Raw genomic sequence first — 15550 nt, forward strand, 5'->3', positions numbered from 1 at the left:
ACAAACCTTGTCGCCAGTTGTTTTACCTGGGTACAATAAAGGACGCAGCACCAGTTTAGGGAGCTCCTTCCCTTTATTCCCTCCTTCTGAACAATACAATTACCAACTGCTGTTTTCCTGTGGTTCCGCCCCTTTCTCCTCCTCCCTCTTCCCACTCTGCTTTCCCCGCTTCCGTAAAGGTACAGTAGCCTTCAACAGCCAGGTGAGTACTTTCCTGGTGTAGAACCCAGGCACGCTGGCTGTGGTGGAGTTTCACCCCCACAGCAGGTGGGCAGACCGGCAGCGGCTTCCGCACAGTTCTCAGGCGGGGTCTGCAGTGGTTTATTCTGCCTACCCTTGACACTGAAGCCCTTCTAGGAGGCCGGCGGTATCCACCCTGGGGCAGGCACACTGAGCATCGGGGGCACTTTCCAACAGCAGGGGCACTGATAAAGCGCTCATTGGGATGCCAATGGCCTGTTCCACTGCCAGTGAGTGAGAGAAGAAGCTGGCTTGAATGAATGGACGATGCGATAAAGCGTTTGAAGTACTGGCTGAGTTTCGTGGAACCGCGAGTGAGAGACATTGGCCCTCATTACGACCCTGGCGGAATTCGAAAAATGATGGCGGAAATGTAATACCGCCATCGAATACCGCCCGTTGCGATTATGACCCGTCACCGTAAAGTACGATGCCATTAGCGACACCGTAGTGAACGCCAACGCTAACTGCACCAAGCACGCGCACGCGCGCCTTGCAAAACCGTAATTTCCGCCATGGCGCAACGGTACGCGAATTCTGACCCTAGCGGACATTTACTTAACGCCATCAAGCATGGCGGAAAGTACCATTCCGCCATGGTGAGAATTACGGCATCGCGAACCAACCGTAAATGGCCCTACCGAGTGCCTGTACTCCACTCCCTGCCCACATTGCACAACTCCTCGTAGGCGCAATGTAGTCACACTATGCAACCAGTGAAATGCACAAGTCCCCCATCGCTTGCCACCAGTGTAAATCAACATTCAAAGCAGCATCCTGAGGGAGACTGCACCAGCCCTGTACCCTTGCCAGTAGACAAACCAACCATCAGCATAAGCATGTACCACACAAGTTGGCAGAGTGACTGAGCAGCCAGGCTCATCTCAAGAGGGGCCAATGGGAGCTGTAGGGCACAGATGGCACGAATACAGAAGCAATTCCAATGGACCTGACCTCAGTCTCCCTCCAAGAAACGCACGCAAACACAGGCACCTGTGACCAGCCATTTCCTGATAATCCCATCATTCCACCAATCCACCTGGCTGACCGGCATCTGTTGCACAAAAGCTAATCCCCCGCCCCTGAGCATGACATCATAAAAACAGTCATAATTGCAGCCCCTATCCCTGACCCAACTGGGCTTCGTAGGCAAACGCGGCCAGTACAGTACCACAGAACTCTACTCAGAAGCCGGAACCCAATGCAGATCATCTCACAATACATTGCGCCACAAATCGGAATATGCTACATTACTAGCAAAGAATAACGCTACACGGTTAATATCTGAACATAAATTTAATGCACATCATAATCACCAAGCCCATACAGCTATTTGCTCATAAACTCCCAAATAATTTTCAGTACTGTGGGCTGCATCCGCAATAAATGACCAGCTTCTTCTTGTGTGACGCCCTGTTCCTTCATGGTACACAGGGGCTACATTAACGTCCAAAAAGGCAACATGGAAGCGCCAAGAACCGCAGGGCCGTCCCATGAAGTAGGCACTAGTCCATCTGAAAGGTCGATATGTTGCTCCTAGCCACTAGTACTGCGTAAGGGCATGTGGCCCATTGGCGATCGTCCCATAAGATGGTAATGGTGCTCCACTGATTAACTCGAAGCTGCAGGTGTCGACTGTAAAAGCCATCTGCAGGAGTGGCGTACAGATGGCAGTGGCAAAAGGGGTGGAGATACCTGTCACCCAAATGAAAAAAAAAATAGTATGGGCATCCGAACTTCAAATGTATCACTCACTTCATTCAACACACTAAATCTACAACCATATGCATGCCAGCCCACACAAAAGGATCAATTTCACCCAAAAATCACTTGCGAATCATAACGAAATAAATCGAGGTGAATGCACCATTACAAACGAGTGTCTGTGTGCATGCGTCTGTCAAAACAGAATCCATTAGATGGGATTAGTAACGTGCATGGACACAAGTGTTTGAAGGCGCGTCGAGACAGGGAGGGTACAACAAGGGCAGATAGACGATGGTCCCACTATGGCAGCTTTGCATCACATAGCGCAGGGGAAGGGGATAGATTCCAAAAAGCCATGTACATGGCAAACTTCCAATTAAATCATCTGTCCATGCATCCATTCATCATTCCCTCATCCCGGTATAAAAACGCCTGAATATATACTCACATCACATTTGAAATTTCCATTGAGTCTGTGCGTAATGCAGTCTGCAAAATCCACTGTGCTCCTGCCCGGATTACTAGTGTAGTGAAGTAACATGTATTTGGGAACATCCTGCCTTATCGTCCACTACGCCATTGCGCATCCCATTCAATTCATATCAATCATTGCATTCTCGTCATGGGCCCTGTCCCAAGGACATTCAACAATAGAACGTTATATTTCCAGTCAGACCTGTGGGCGTCTCCTCGCCGCTAGTTGAAAACCAAAAGCGCTGTCCTTTGAATTCCTCATTTGCAACATCACGTCGAAAAGACATCTGTGAACGCTTGGATTCACAAATACATCTATGTAGTGCGGCTGTGTGTGAAAATGGTAACTGGCTTCAATCACTAATGGGACTCCCCGCCCGTCGGTGAACGTCGGGACAGTGCTGCATGAGGGTCCACCGTTGATCGAGTACTACATTCCACTGACCCTTCACAAGTTTGTTCGCGACTGCAAATCTAGTATGTGAAACAATGGGACCATAGCAGAATTAACATATGAACCAATGTTTCACTGCCATCGGGATTAAATACATGATTGTAATTGCAAGATGCCATGCGTCAAATTGCAGCGTTGTGTGCGGGACGTGCTCGCCCAAAAGTTACTGCAGCTGCCACAGGTGGAATGAATCACCACAGGTGGAGGCTATACAGCCTGACAACACATAAATTGCACACCCAACCCCCTCCCACAACCGCACCCACTCCAAAATGCTACCGGCAGGACTAGCGATGTTGGGCCTTCAAGAAGAAGACGAACACCAACTACTACAACAACCGGCCGCACAGAGGAGACGCAGGAGGAGGGCAAGGCAGGGGCAGCAAGGCCCACCAACACAGCCACTACCACCACGCAGGCAGCCCGCAATCCCACGCCTACGAGCTAATCCGTTCAACCTCACTGCTGAGCAGATCCACACCCTCTACCGTTTGGACCGGAACACCATAACCGCCATCGTCAACATGACACACGCTGACCTTGTCAGCATGATAGATAGCCCAACCGCCATCCCACCCCTACTGAAGGTGGTGTCTGTACTCCACTTCCTGGCCACAGGCACCTACCAGCACACAGTCGGACAGTTGCATGGCATTTCACAGCCACTATTGTCACGGACACTATTCCAAGTGCTTGATGCCCTCCTGAAGCACTCAGACGACTACATCTCTTTACCACGCTCGGAGCAGGAGATTACAAACGCAAAAGTGGGATTCCATGCACTTGGCGGCATACCGGGTTGCATTGGTGCCATCGACTGCACCCATGTGGAATTGGTTGTCCCACATGCCATGGAGGCCCAGTACCGCAACCGGAAACAATATCATTCTATCAATGTACAAATGGTGTGTGACTCCAACAGGATCTTTACACATTGTTGTGCCCGATTTCCAGGATCAACCCATGATTCTATGGTCTTGAGGAACTCTATAATACCACGCTACATGGAGCGACACGCAGGGCACCGATCCTGGCTACTCGGTGAGTCTCATTTAATGCATGTGAATGTGGGGTAGGTGATGCGACAATGACCTGGCAGGAAGGGGGGGGGATGCGTACGTAGCAATGTCATTCCACAAACATCCTTTATTGTCCACATACAGGTGATGCCGGGTATCCACTGAAGAGATGGCTCCTTACACCAATCCAGAACCCACAGAACCAGCATGAGGAGGACTACAACCATGCCCACTCACGTACCCGTGTAGTCATAGAACAGGCATTCGGCCTACTGAAGGCTCGTTTCCGCTGCCTCAGCAGGTCTGGCGGGGCACTCCTGTACCGCCATGAGAAGGTTGCAAAGATGGTCATGGCATGTGTCATGCTACACAACATGTGCGTACGTAGAAATGTGGCCATGCCCCCTGACGCAGAACTGCAAGCACCTGAAGATGGACATGATGAGGGTGGGGATGTGGCAGCACCTCAAGGAGTCCGCGAGGCACAGGAGGCCCGTGAAATTCGTCAGCATCTCATAGATGCATGCTTCTAGCACTCACGCCTGGTGGCTGTTACATGGACACGGGACTTGTGGCACTGTGTGTGTCTGGAACATGCACAATGTGGACTGTACGCCAAGAAAGGCCTCGTACACAAGGAACAATGTCCACACATCTCATTGGATGAATATGAAGAAATGTATAGCAAATGTGAAATGATATTACACACCCAATCGACCCGCCACCCAGAAAAGCCCAACACACCCCCTCCACCCTCCTACCTCCCCCCCGAACACCAGTGTCCAAAGATGCTCATTGTCAGTGGGCAGACGCTATTGCAAGCCCCCTTTCCGGGTATCAGGGGCACCCCTGCCTGTGGAGCGCAGGTTCCTCCCAGATCTACGTTGGGGGCTGCCCTGGACGGAACTTGCAACGGATGATGTCTCTGCCTGCTCACGTCCATGCATGTCCCTAAGGGTTTGTGTGAGCTCAGTGAGCACACGGCGCACAGCGGCAAGTTCACCACATACGTCTTTGGACGTCGCATGCAGTTCCCCCCTCAGACTCTCGGTGCTTCTCTCCATTTGTCCCCTCAGGCTCTCGGTGCTTCTCTCCATTTGTCCCCTCAGGCTCTCGGTGCTTCCCTCCATTTGTGCCCTTAGTGTCTCGGTACTTCGCTCCATTTCTGCCCTTAGTGTCTTGGTACTTCGCTCCATTTCTGCCCTAAGTGTCTCAGTAGATGTCTCAATGGCTGCCTTAGTACCCCCACACTCAGCAGCATGCTCCTTGAGGAGCGTGGCCAGTTGCTGCTGTTGCACAATCATCTGCTCGAGGGACTGTTGCCTCTGCTGGGCCATGCCCATTTGCGGTGGTGTCACAGAGGGGCTGATCACGTCATGTTGCCTTGTCACAGGCCTTGTGGGGGTTGGCCAGTCGTCGTCTTGTGGGTGCCCCTGCGTGGTTTCCTCATGGTGTACGGGATGAAACAAACAGGGGGATTGAGACAGGTCATGGATGGCTCCTGCATCGACAGCACCGTTTTCTGTGTCGGAGCATGCTGGCATGTAAGCAGTGTCACCTATGGTGCTGCTGCCACCAGAAGCAGTGCCTTCTGTGGCATCCATTGGGGGGACCTGTGGTGCTGCTGTTGTGGACATGCTGGCTGCTGGGGTGCCTGTTGAAGTCCCCTCCAGTGTGCTGCCACTTGATTTGTGCTGCTGCCGTGTCTTGATCCGTGCAGCTGAGGTGGAGGGTCTTTGGCCGTTGGTCTTGGCCCTCTTTGCAGGTGTGCTGGTAGGGGTGTCCTGAAGCTCGTCGTTTGAATCGGACCCTGTGGTGGAGTAAAGGAGGGCGAGCGTTATTTATGGGTCTGTGGAAATTGGAATGGCAATGTATCACATGCATTGGGGTGGTACCTGAGGGTGGTTTGGGTCAGGGCCTTGGAGGTGGTCTCATTTTTGTGTGGATTGAGGATGCAGTTGTTTTGCAGCCTGCAGTTAGGGTGTGCATGCTGCACATGTAGAGGGTGTTTTTAGGATTTGTACTTATTTATGTATTTATTCGGACTTTTGAAGGGCGCTATGTATGTGGACGTTCTCCTGGACATGTGTTTCTATTGCACTATGGGGACACATGGTACTTCACATGGTTGGACATTGTGGATTTAGCATTGTTTTATTTGGGCCACCTACCTGATTCTTCGGATGTCTGCATTCCTTTCTCCATCCCTCCGACTCCCTCTATGCTCTCCATTCCAATGGTGGAGGCACAGATTTCTTCCCAGGGGGTCAGCTTGATGGGTGATTCCGATCCTCCCCCGGTAGCTGTGGCGATGTTTCGGTTGGCAGAAAGTATGCTCCGGACGCGTATCCGCAAGTCGTCCCATCGCTTTCTGCATTGCTGTGGGTTGCGGGGTGTGGTCCCCACCGCACTTACCCGCTGTGCCACCAGGGCCCATATGGCCTTCTTGTTCGCAAGTGCCGTCCTGGTCATTTGCGTCGAGAAGACGACGGCAGCATTCTCCTGGAGGGTCTCTGTGAGCACGGTGAGTTCCTCATGGGAGAAGTGGACCTGCCGCTTGCGATCGCACGCTTTTTTAGCTACTTTTCCCATATTTATTTTTTGGGCTGGGGTGGATAACGGGTTGGGATGTGTCTCAGGGTCTGATTTTTAATGGTTGTGTTGGGATTCTGATTTTATAGGTGTTCGGCGTGCTGTTTCCCGTTCCGGCCCCATGTTTTTACTTCCGTTTCCGTATATTTACGGTGACCGTAATTTGCGCTGACAGCTCATTACGGTGACCGCTAAGATGGGTGGCGGAATTGCACCTAGGGCGCCGTACGACGGTGGTAAGGGGCGTTTTGGGGTCATTTACGCCATCGCGGACTTTGCACTTCCGCCATGGCGTGATGCTCGTGCCCGATGGGTCAGAATTAGCCGCACTTTACTCCATCGTGCAATGGCGGAAACGCTATTTACGCCATGGCGGTCATGTCAGTTACTTTCCGCCAGGGTCGTAATGAGGCCCATTGTAACTAGAGTGAATGATGCTGGGGCTGGGCGTGTGATGAAAAGACGCGAGAGAAGCCTTTAGCGATTTATGATTAACAAAAGAAGTAAATAAGCATTGTAAGTGGAAGCAAGTAGTCAAAATGGTCAAACAAGGGAAAAGGCATGAGTTTAACTATTCCTCATACAGTCGAAAGTCTTTGACGAATGAGAAACAAAATATGAAGCTAATCTGAGAAAATATTGTGAAACCAAAGTATCAAAAGACTGCGAATACCAGAAGGCCTCGGGAGAGGAGGCCGATGAAAGAGTCAAAGTGGTCATACAAGGGTCAAGTCAAATCCCTTGTGCAATCGAAGTTGAATGAATTGTGTTTAAAGCTAAACAAACTGTTCTAAAAAGGGCAACAGTGAACCCGACGGAGGGATGCCAATGGAAAACAAGGGGAAGTGAATCCTGCTTGTGTTTAAAGTTGAGCAAACTATGTTACATGGGCAGAAGTGTACCCGATCGAGGGATGCCATGCAAAACCAAGGTAAAGGGAATCCCGTATTGTGATGAAGATTGATTGAAACAAACAGTGCTACAAAGACGAAGGGGCCTCAGACAAAAGCAGGAAGAATTCACTGTTGTGAAAGACATTGCTTTCCAAGCCCTGCTGGCTTGGGACAGATTGCTTCCTGGTACCTATAGACTCAAGGGGTGCTCATAGTCTTGCCATTTATTCCGCCTTCTCCTGTGAAGCAACGTGGGGAAGGGAGTATGTCAGTTCAGCAGTCCTGAACTCCCAAAAACCCTTTTGGACATTTAATTTTGTTGAACTGTCCCCCAGTGGGTCTTGTGTCCCCTCTGAAAGAAAGAATACGTCCTCCGTGTCATAGTCCAGCAACGCCGCAATATAGATCTTGTGATGGTACCAAGAGACCTCCTAAGGCATGCTGTTCGCATGAGTACTCTCCTGGTGTTCTAGAGGCAGTGAAGGGGCATGTATGAAATATCCGATGGCTGGACGGCTGCTCAGCGGGTCAGCAGCTCATCCTCCCACAGTCAATATTGTGCTCCTTACCAAATGGCACCCTGTTGAGGCACCTGGCACAATAAAGAACAAGACACCAATTTAGGGAGCTCCTTCCCTTTATTACCTCCTTCTGTACAATACAATTACCAACTGCCATTTTACTGTGGCTCTGCCCTTTTCTCCTCATCCCTCTTCCCGCTCTCCTTTCCCCACTCCCTTAAAGGCACAGTAGCCTCCAACACCACCCCCGGACTTATTTTTAGAGTCTTGGTCTAGCATTCTTCTACCAATGGGGTGGGCCGCTTGATGACCCGCTGGGGGTGGCGTCCTTGTTCCGTATACTCGCCAGTTCGCCCTTCTTTCTGCTTGTTTCCGTTGTCTCTCGCTCTGGCTGGGGGCACCCATGGGATGTCACGGGGCTCACACCATTCTGGTTCTGCTATTGGCGTGGCCTCCTATTCTCGTTTGATAAAGTGTTTGTACTGCAAGGCTTTCTTTGTGACCTCTTGTACGTTTTGAGCTGTTACCATGGTTCCTTTGAGGACCACTACTGTAAGGGGTCCCGGAGAGTACAGGGTGTCTATTTTCCTGGTCATTGGTTGTCTTACTAGCACCTCCCCGCTGACCACAAGTTGCTTGGGCGCTGCTCTCTGTCGAAAGTCAGTGTCTTGTCTGGTTCTGCTGGGTTGGTCGAGTTTCTCACCAGCCTGGTCTTTACTTGGAAGCGCATCATTATTTTGGCCGGTGTTCTGCCAGTGCTAAGTGGTGGTGGGGGGAGGGGGTGTTCTGGTAGTCCATGTGCATTCTGCACAGTACTTGGTGGGGGTTCACGGCTTCAACGTGAGCCCTCTGGATGGTCTTTTTGATGGACGCCATTAACCGCTCTGGCATCCCGTTGGCTTGTGGCCATCTGGGGGTAATCTTTTGGTGCTGGAAAACCATGTGTTTCACAAATGTGGTGTAGTCGTGGATGCTTAATGGGGACCCATTAACAGATTTGATTGTGCAGGGTATGCCCCATTCACTCTGCACCTCATGGAATGTGGCGGCTACCAATGGGTATGCCATTGTGCCCATCTTCTTGATGATAGGGAATCATGAGTATTTGTCAATGAATACAGGTAGTCTACTGTGTCTATCGGCTGTACAAATCGACGGCCACGCCGTCCTATGGTCTGTCCGGAATCTGTTTCGGTTGTAGTGGTATTGCTGTTTTCTCTCTTGCATTGCAGTGGCAGTTTTTTATCCATTCTTCTACGAGGATGCACATGGAAGGGAAACAGATGTGGCACCTCAGCTGTTTCTTTGTATTGTCTGCCCCACTGTGTCCTTCGTGAGCTGTTTTTATGACCTCTGCTCTGAGTGCAGGCGGGATGAATAGCTTACATCCCCTCAGTAGTTTTGAATTGTCTTTGTTGGCTAGTTCAGTGTGGATTTTGGCCAGCCTCTTGATCTCATGTTGCTAGAACCTGGATGGCTTGCAAGCTGTCGCCTATAGTCTCTCGATTTGTTGTCGGTGGTCAGCCTTATGGTCAACATCATGGAGGCTTTGTCCGCTGACACGGAAGCCACTGGCGGTAGTGCATTCACCGTGACATGGTTGAGGTATTCAATGTCTCCATTCCTTATTTCTTGGTTCCCTGTGGGGTGGCGTGAGATGTAGTCCGCAGGGTTTTGGTCCCCCAGGTCTGTGGATGATCGAGTAGTTGTATCCTGGAGGCATAAGCCCCACCTCTCAATCCTCAGAGGCATTTTGGTCCTGGGATTTCCGAAGAGTGAAAGGAGGGCCTGATGCTCAGTGATCAAGGCAGACTTCTTTCCTATGACAAAGTGGTGGAAATGCTCACTTGTCCAGACTGCCACTAGGCGGCTCTCCTTTTCGGCCTGCGAGTATGCTGTTTACATTAATAAGAGGGCTCTGCTCGCATATGATACTATGTGCATGGGCTGTGTCTCTCCTGTGCTGGTTTGGGCGAGGATGCCGCCAAGTCCAACCGGGCTGGTGTCCATGATGATTTCCATGTGCCAGGTGGGAGCAAAATAGGCAATGCGTTTGGCTTCGGCCAACGCACACTTCACATTATCGAATGCGCCTTGGCATTCATCAGTCCGTTGGAAAGATGTGTCCTTCTGCAGGAGGCGTTGTAGGGGCTCTGTGCAAGTCGCATAGTGCGGGATGTAGGTGTTAAGAAAGGAAGAAGGCAATTAATATGGCAAGGGAAATGTGCACGGAATCGCACAGTGAACAACTTTGAATCTAACAACGTGCATACAATACCCAAGACTCGTGTATACTAAAACCCAGGAGTGCAAATAGAGTGAAACAATAATACCAATATAAGAAAAGGGATGTGGGGTAAGCACCTAGAACCTCCTTATGACTGAAAGGAAAGTCGGCAAACTCCTTACCCACTATGCTATTACAGATACTGACAGCGCTAAGCCCACGTAGAGGGCAAGCAAGGACAGGATCTGTGAGCTGACACTCTGGATGATACTGAATAAGGAACTTAGAAACAGTACTCACGAGGACCGGAAAAGACCACTTGAATGTCAGTAAACCCACGAACCCAGTTGATCAAACAGGGACCCAGAAGGCTATAACAGCAATGGGTGGAGGATAACTAAATACATAAGACCCAAGTCAAGGGGCAAGTAGGAATTGTGATTATAGAATAGTGAGGAAAACAAAAGGCATTCACACAGGGACTAGTTACAACAGCACCCCACACCTAATAATCAATGGGAAATAAATGCAGAAGTGCAATGGAAAACATGGAATGGATCCCAACAGAAAGTAAGGATCAGGAGCAGGGAAAATGATATCACAAAAGGAAACCTTTCCCACCCATCCAAGGAGAAAAGGCAGGAAGCTAAATCTATAAAGGGAAAGACTAATGCATCAAGTTTTTCAGTAGCAAAGGACAGCATCAAAGAGACAGAGAACAGGCAAATTGGGCAGCATCAAAGGGTAAAGCACAGAGAAAGGCTGCCTGCAGACAGAGGAAGACAGAAAGGGAAATCCAGAAAGCAGAAATCAATTAAGCACATAAATCCGAAATCCAGGGCAGAGGAACAAGAAACAGGAACTAGGCAAAAAAAGCTAGGAACAAGGAACAAGGGACCAGTCACAACAGGAACACTGCAACAATGACCAGCGCTGGACTGAAGCAAACTGAGGCTTTTAAAGCTGCTTAACGAGCACACCCCTCAGGTGTGCCGCCTGCTGCACCTGCAGCCACAGGTGTTGCCTGTCCTCCACCCAACCTTGTCCTGCAAGGGAGGAGGTGAAGCAGTGAGCCAGGCATTCTGGGAAGCATAGTCATTAGATTAAAGTAGCATGCTGGCTGCCAAAAACCTGGAATGGATCCGGAAGGGAAGTAACTTGGAAAATAAGGTTTTAGCGCTCCCAATTCATCACAGCACTGTAGCATAAGGTTCGGAGGAAATGTCCAGTAGGGAATAAACCCCAAAACATGCCCCCAAGTGACGTGAACGGGAGCGAAGGGAGCGAGCCGTGACAGTAGGGAGCACAGTAACCTGCCATTCCGAGAAATGACCGTACGTCTGCCACCTGTCGAGGTGCTTGGAAATTGGTGATGGTGCTCACTTTGTCCAGGTCTGGTGTCATTCCTGCCTCTGAGAAGACATGACCAAAGAATATGAGACGCTTCCTATTGAATCTGCATTTCTCTGTTTAATGTGAGCCCATTGCTCTGTAATGCCATGCACGTAAGAAGTAGCGCAGTGACATGTTCTTCCTGTGTAGCCTCAAACACCAAGATGTCATTGCTGTAGTTCAGCACGGATTTGATCGGGCAGATGACTTGCCTGATGGCCTCCTGAAAGATCTCTGCCACTGAGGAGATGCCTAAATTCAAGTGTCGGTAACGGAAAGAGGCCTTTGTGGGTCGAGAACGTGGTGCTCACCCTAATCTCTGGGTGTAGCTCTAGTTGGTTGTACCGCTGGACCAAATCGAGTTTTGAAAATGTGGTTGCCCTGTTTAACTGTACTATCATGTCCTCAATACACAGGCTGGTGTGACATTCCTGTTGAATGATAGTGTTGGCAATTTTCATATTGATGCATAGATGTATGCCCCCTCCTTCTTTAGGGAAATCACGAGAGAAACCCATGGGGTGGGTCGATTGGCTAGCTCTATGTTGCTGTTTCTTAGTAGCTGGTCCTGCTCCTGCGTCATCTCGTCGATGTGCAATTTGATTAGCACGTTCTTAAGTGTCCCAAGCCCTTTGTGTAGGTCCTGAAATTTTGAATAGATGATCTCTTTTGAGATCGGGTGGTCCCCATCGTATGAGTCGGACATAGCGTATTTCATTTCTGTTGGTGCATTAGAAGAAGAATGAATGACTTCACAGTTTTGATAGCGAATGTCTATTAGTCCCAGCTGACTCGCAGTGTGGTAGCTCAACAGGCAGCGACCTTTGGTGGGGCTGCATATTACGTGGATTAAGGTGTTGACTGAGAGACCATTGTGTACCAGCGTGCGTTGAAATTGTCCTACGGAGTGTAGTGGCTGGGCTGCTCCCCACTGGAAGATTCTCAATGATGTCTTTGTGAGGGGCGGTTTCTCTGGCATTAATAGGAATTCTTGTTCCCCCATTATGTTGACTGTTGTGACTGAGTCCACCAAGAAGCAGTCATGTCTGTTTCCTAGGTTGACAGTGACCCTGGGTGCTTCCTTCACTTCAATGAGGTTGACGTATTCATTCGCTTGAGCGTGATCATAGTCATAGGCATAATCATACGAGAGCCCTGGTTGTTGCTGTTGGTCTCCAAAGTACTGATACTGGTGTGGGGGCTTGTTGTTGCTCTGGGTCCTGACATGCCATCTCGTTCATGGCTCTTACAAACCGCTGTTGACCCTGAGACTGTGTTGGCTGGGGACGTGGTGCGTAGTGTGGCTGTTGGAACCTCCTGTTGAAATGTCCAGCCTGGGGAGGAAGGTTGCTTCTTGGGGTGGGAAATGCCATCCCTTCCCAACATATGGATTCGAAATGTCCTTCTCTTCCATAGTTCGAGCATTTTTGGGTGAGCGCTGGGTATGTTCCTGAGTGTGGGATATTCATCTTGCACCGTTGGAACGTTTGGTTGTTAGGTCTTCCTGTGGGAGGAACCCGCTCTGCGATCCGCTGGGGCTGTATTGCTGCAATGGATTCATTTTGCTCCCTTTTGTCCTTTGATGTGTTCTCAAACGACGCTGCTTGTGCGTCAACTCTCTCGAATATTCTTGCAAGTTCACTTACTTTGTCAATGCACAGTGGTTTCTTGAGGAGTTGCTTCCTGAATGTTGGTGAGAAGCACCCCTCGATCACTCATATTCTGATCGCCTCTTCTACTGAGAATTCATGAAACTGCCAGTGCATGCTCTTTAACCACAGGCCTGTGATGAATTTGTCTATGGTTTCATCCGTCCTTTGAGAACACTGGTTGAAGACGTAACAATCGTAGTCTTGATTTGGTTCGATTATGAGTTTCTTGTTGAGCGCCAAGATGAATGATGCGTAGGTGTATTTCTCATTTGGAGGGATTGACTTGACGATTGTTTTCATCTCTCCCCCTACAACGTTGTTGAACATGTCCCACAGTGTCAGTGATTGCTTCTCTCCTGCTGCATTGACAAAGTAGTTGAAATCTTCAACCTATTCAACCCACCTGGGATCTTTGTCACTTTGTGGAAGCAGTGTGAACGCGAGTGGCTTCCGCAGCAGTGCAGCCTTGGATGTCGAGGCCATGACTGTGGGCTGAGTTCCCTGTCTCGTGGGTGAACTTGGTCCGCTCATCGTCATTCAAGTGTTGTATGGATGTTGCCCCCTCTCTCCTCTGCCTGTTAGTGTGTCTCTGGTGGGATATTTGGGTCACTGGGTACGGGCCTGTGGTGTCCTGAGTTTTATACTAGGTGGATGTAGGGCCTGTAGAGCCCTGAATGTAAAACTGGCTGTACTTCTATTTGCCGCCACCAGGTGGTGATGTGGCACCTCTCTGCCGCTGCAGACTCTCACTTGTGGCCTTGCTCCTTCTCAGGCATGTGTCGTGCCTGGTCCGGGTCTCTCCTAGTGGTTCTGCCGCCTTCTCAAGGGCATTTTGTGCATGTAGGGCATGTGGCCTGTCTTCTGAAGCTAACTCATACACAGGATGAGGGACCTCTGGTGTGCCACATTGCGCAGCTCCTGCCACGTGGCTGATGTGGAGCGGGTTGTTTTTGGCGGGATCACTGTATGATTCAAAAGTTGAGCAGGGCGGCAGAGGTGCGGTGGAGGAAACAGGGAGGCGGGATCAGCCTACCCTTTGGAATCGGCGGACTGCCATGCAGATGAGGGTGCAGCGAGATCGCCTGGAATTCAGGGGATGGCGGATTGCCATTAGAGGTGGGTGGGATCGCCGGGCAGCATTCCTGGACCACGGCGAAATCACTAGGGAAGGTCGGATGCTGGTGCGCGGGACAAACCTTGTCACCAGTTGTTTTACCTGGGTACAATAAAGGACGCAGAACCAGTTTAGGGAGCTCCTTCCCTTTATTCCCTCCTTCTGTACAATACAATTACCAACTGCTGTTTTCCTGTGGTTCCGCCCCTTTCTCCTCCTCCCTCTTCCCACTCTGCTTTCCCCGCTTCCGTAAAGGCACAGTAGCCTTCAACAGCCAGGTGAGTACTTTCCTGGTGTAGAACCCAGGCATGCTGGCTGTGGTGGAGTTTCACACCCACAACGGGTGGGCAGACCGGCAGCGGCTTCTGCACAGTTCTCAGGCTGGGTCTGCAGTGGTTTACTCTGCCTACCCTTGACACTGAAGCCCGTCTGGGTGGCCGGCGGTATCCACCCTGGGGCAGGCACACTGTGTCATGAATCACAGAGTGCGCCCCTTTTGGGCTTCCTGGTCCCTGTCACATTGGGCTTTCACTCATTAATACTCCCAACATGGCCATCCAGCGTAATCCCTTCTCGCTCCATGCGTTAGACGTAGCCTTTCTACTAATAGACCACGCCTTCCGCGGCTCCGGACGTCTCAATGCTATTGCAAATTAGCGACCAGACGTGTGCTCCGTAGATCACGGTTCTTCTCCTTTTTTCCAATCCCGCTATTCCTTCCTTGTCCTCCCCCTTCTACTTACCTCCTGGATTCTTGGCTAGCGTGCTTCCACTGCCTCCTGGATTCCTGGATTCGGCGTCCCGGAAACTGAACGCATTCTGGATTCGGAAGAGACTCGGGCAGCCTTCTTCAAGACCCGGTCCATCCACAAGAAGGCATCGACCAAGGAGACCAGTAAAGGACGGACTCAGGTGAGAAGGGGGGAACTCCTTGACAGTTTGAGACACCACCCGACCGAACCAGATATTGATATGGAGGCTGCCGTGCAGGACCTGATGCGTAGTATGCAGGAATTATCAACTGAGGTACAGAATTTAAAGGCGGAGAACGCCGCTCTCAAACAATTGCTCCTATCCCGGGATTCTGCTACAAAGGAAAGTGCCTTACTGGGCGGCATCGTGGACAAATATGACGGCTCAGCAAAAACCCTTCGTGCATTCCTGGATTCCTGCTTGGTCCACTTTACCTTCAAGCCTATTACTTTTCAACACCCAGGGCCAAGGTGGGTTTTATAATATCTCACCTTTCCGGGAATGCCTTAACT

Source organism: Ambystoma mexicanum, chromosome 3p (assembly GCF_040938575.1).
Source record: "Ambystoma mexicanum isolate Mex_15411 chromosome 3p, UKY_AmexF1_1, whole genome shotgun sequence".
Taxonomy (NCBI): domain Eukaryota; kingdom Metazoa; phylum Chordata; class Amphibia; order Caudata; family Ambystomatidae; genus Ambystoma; species Ambystoma mexicanum.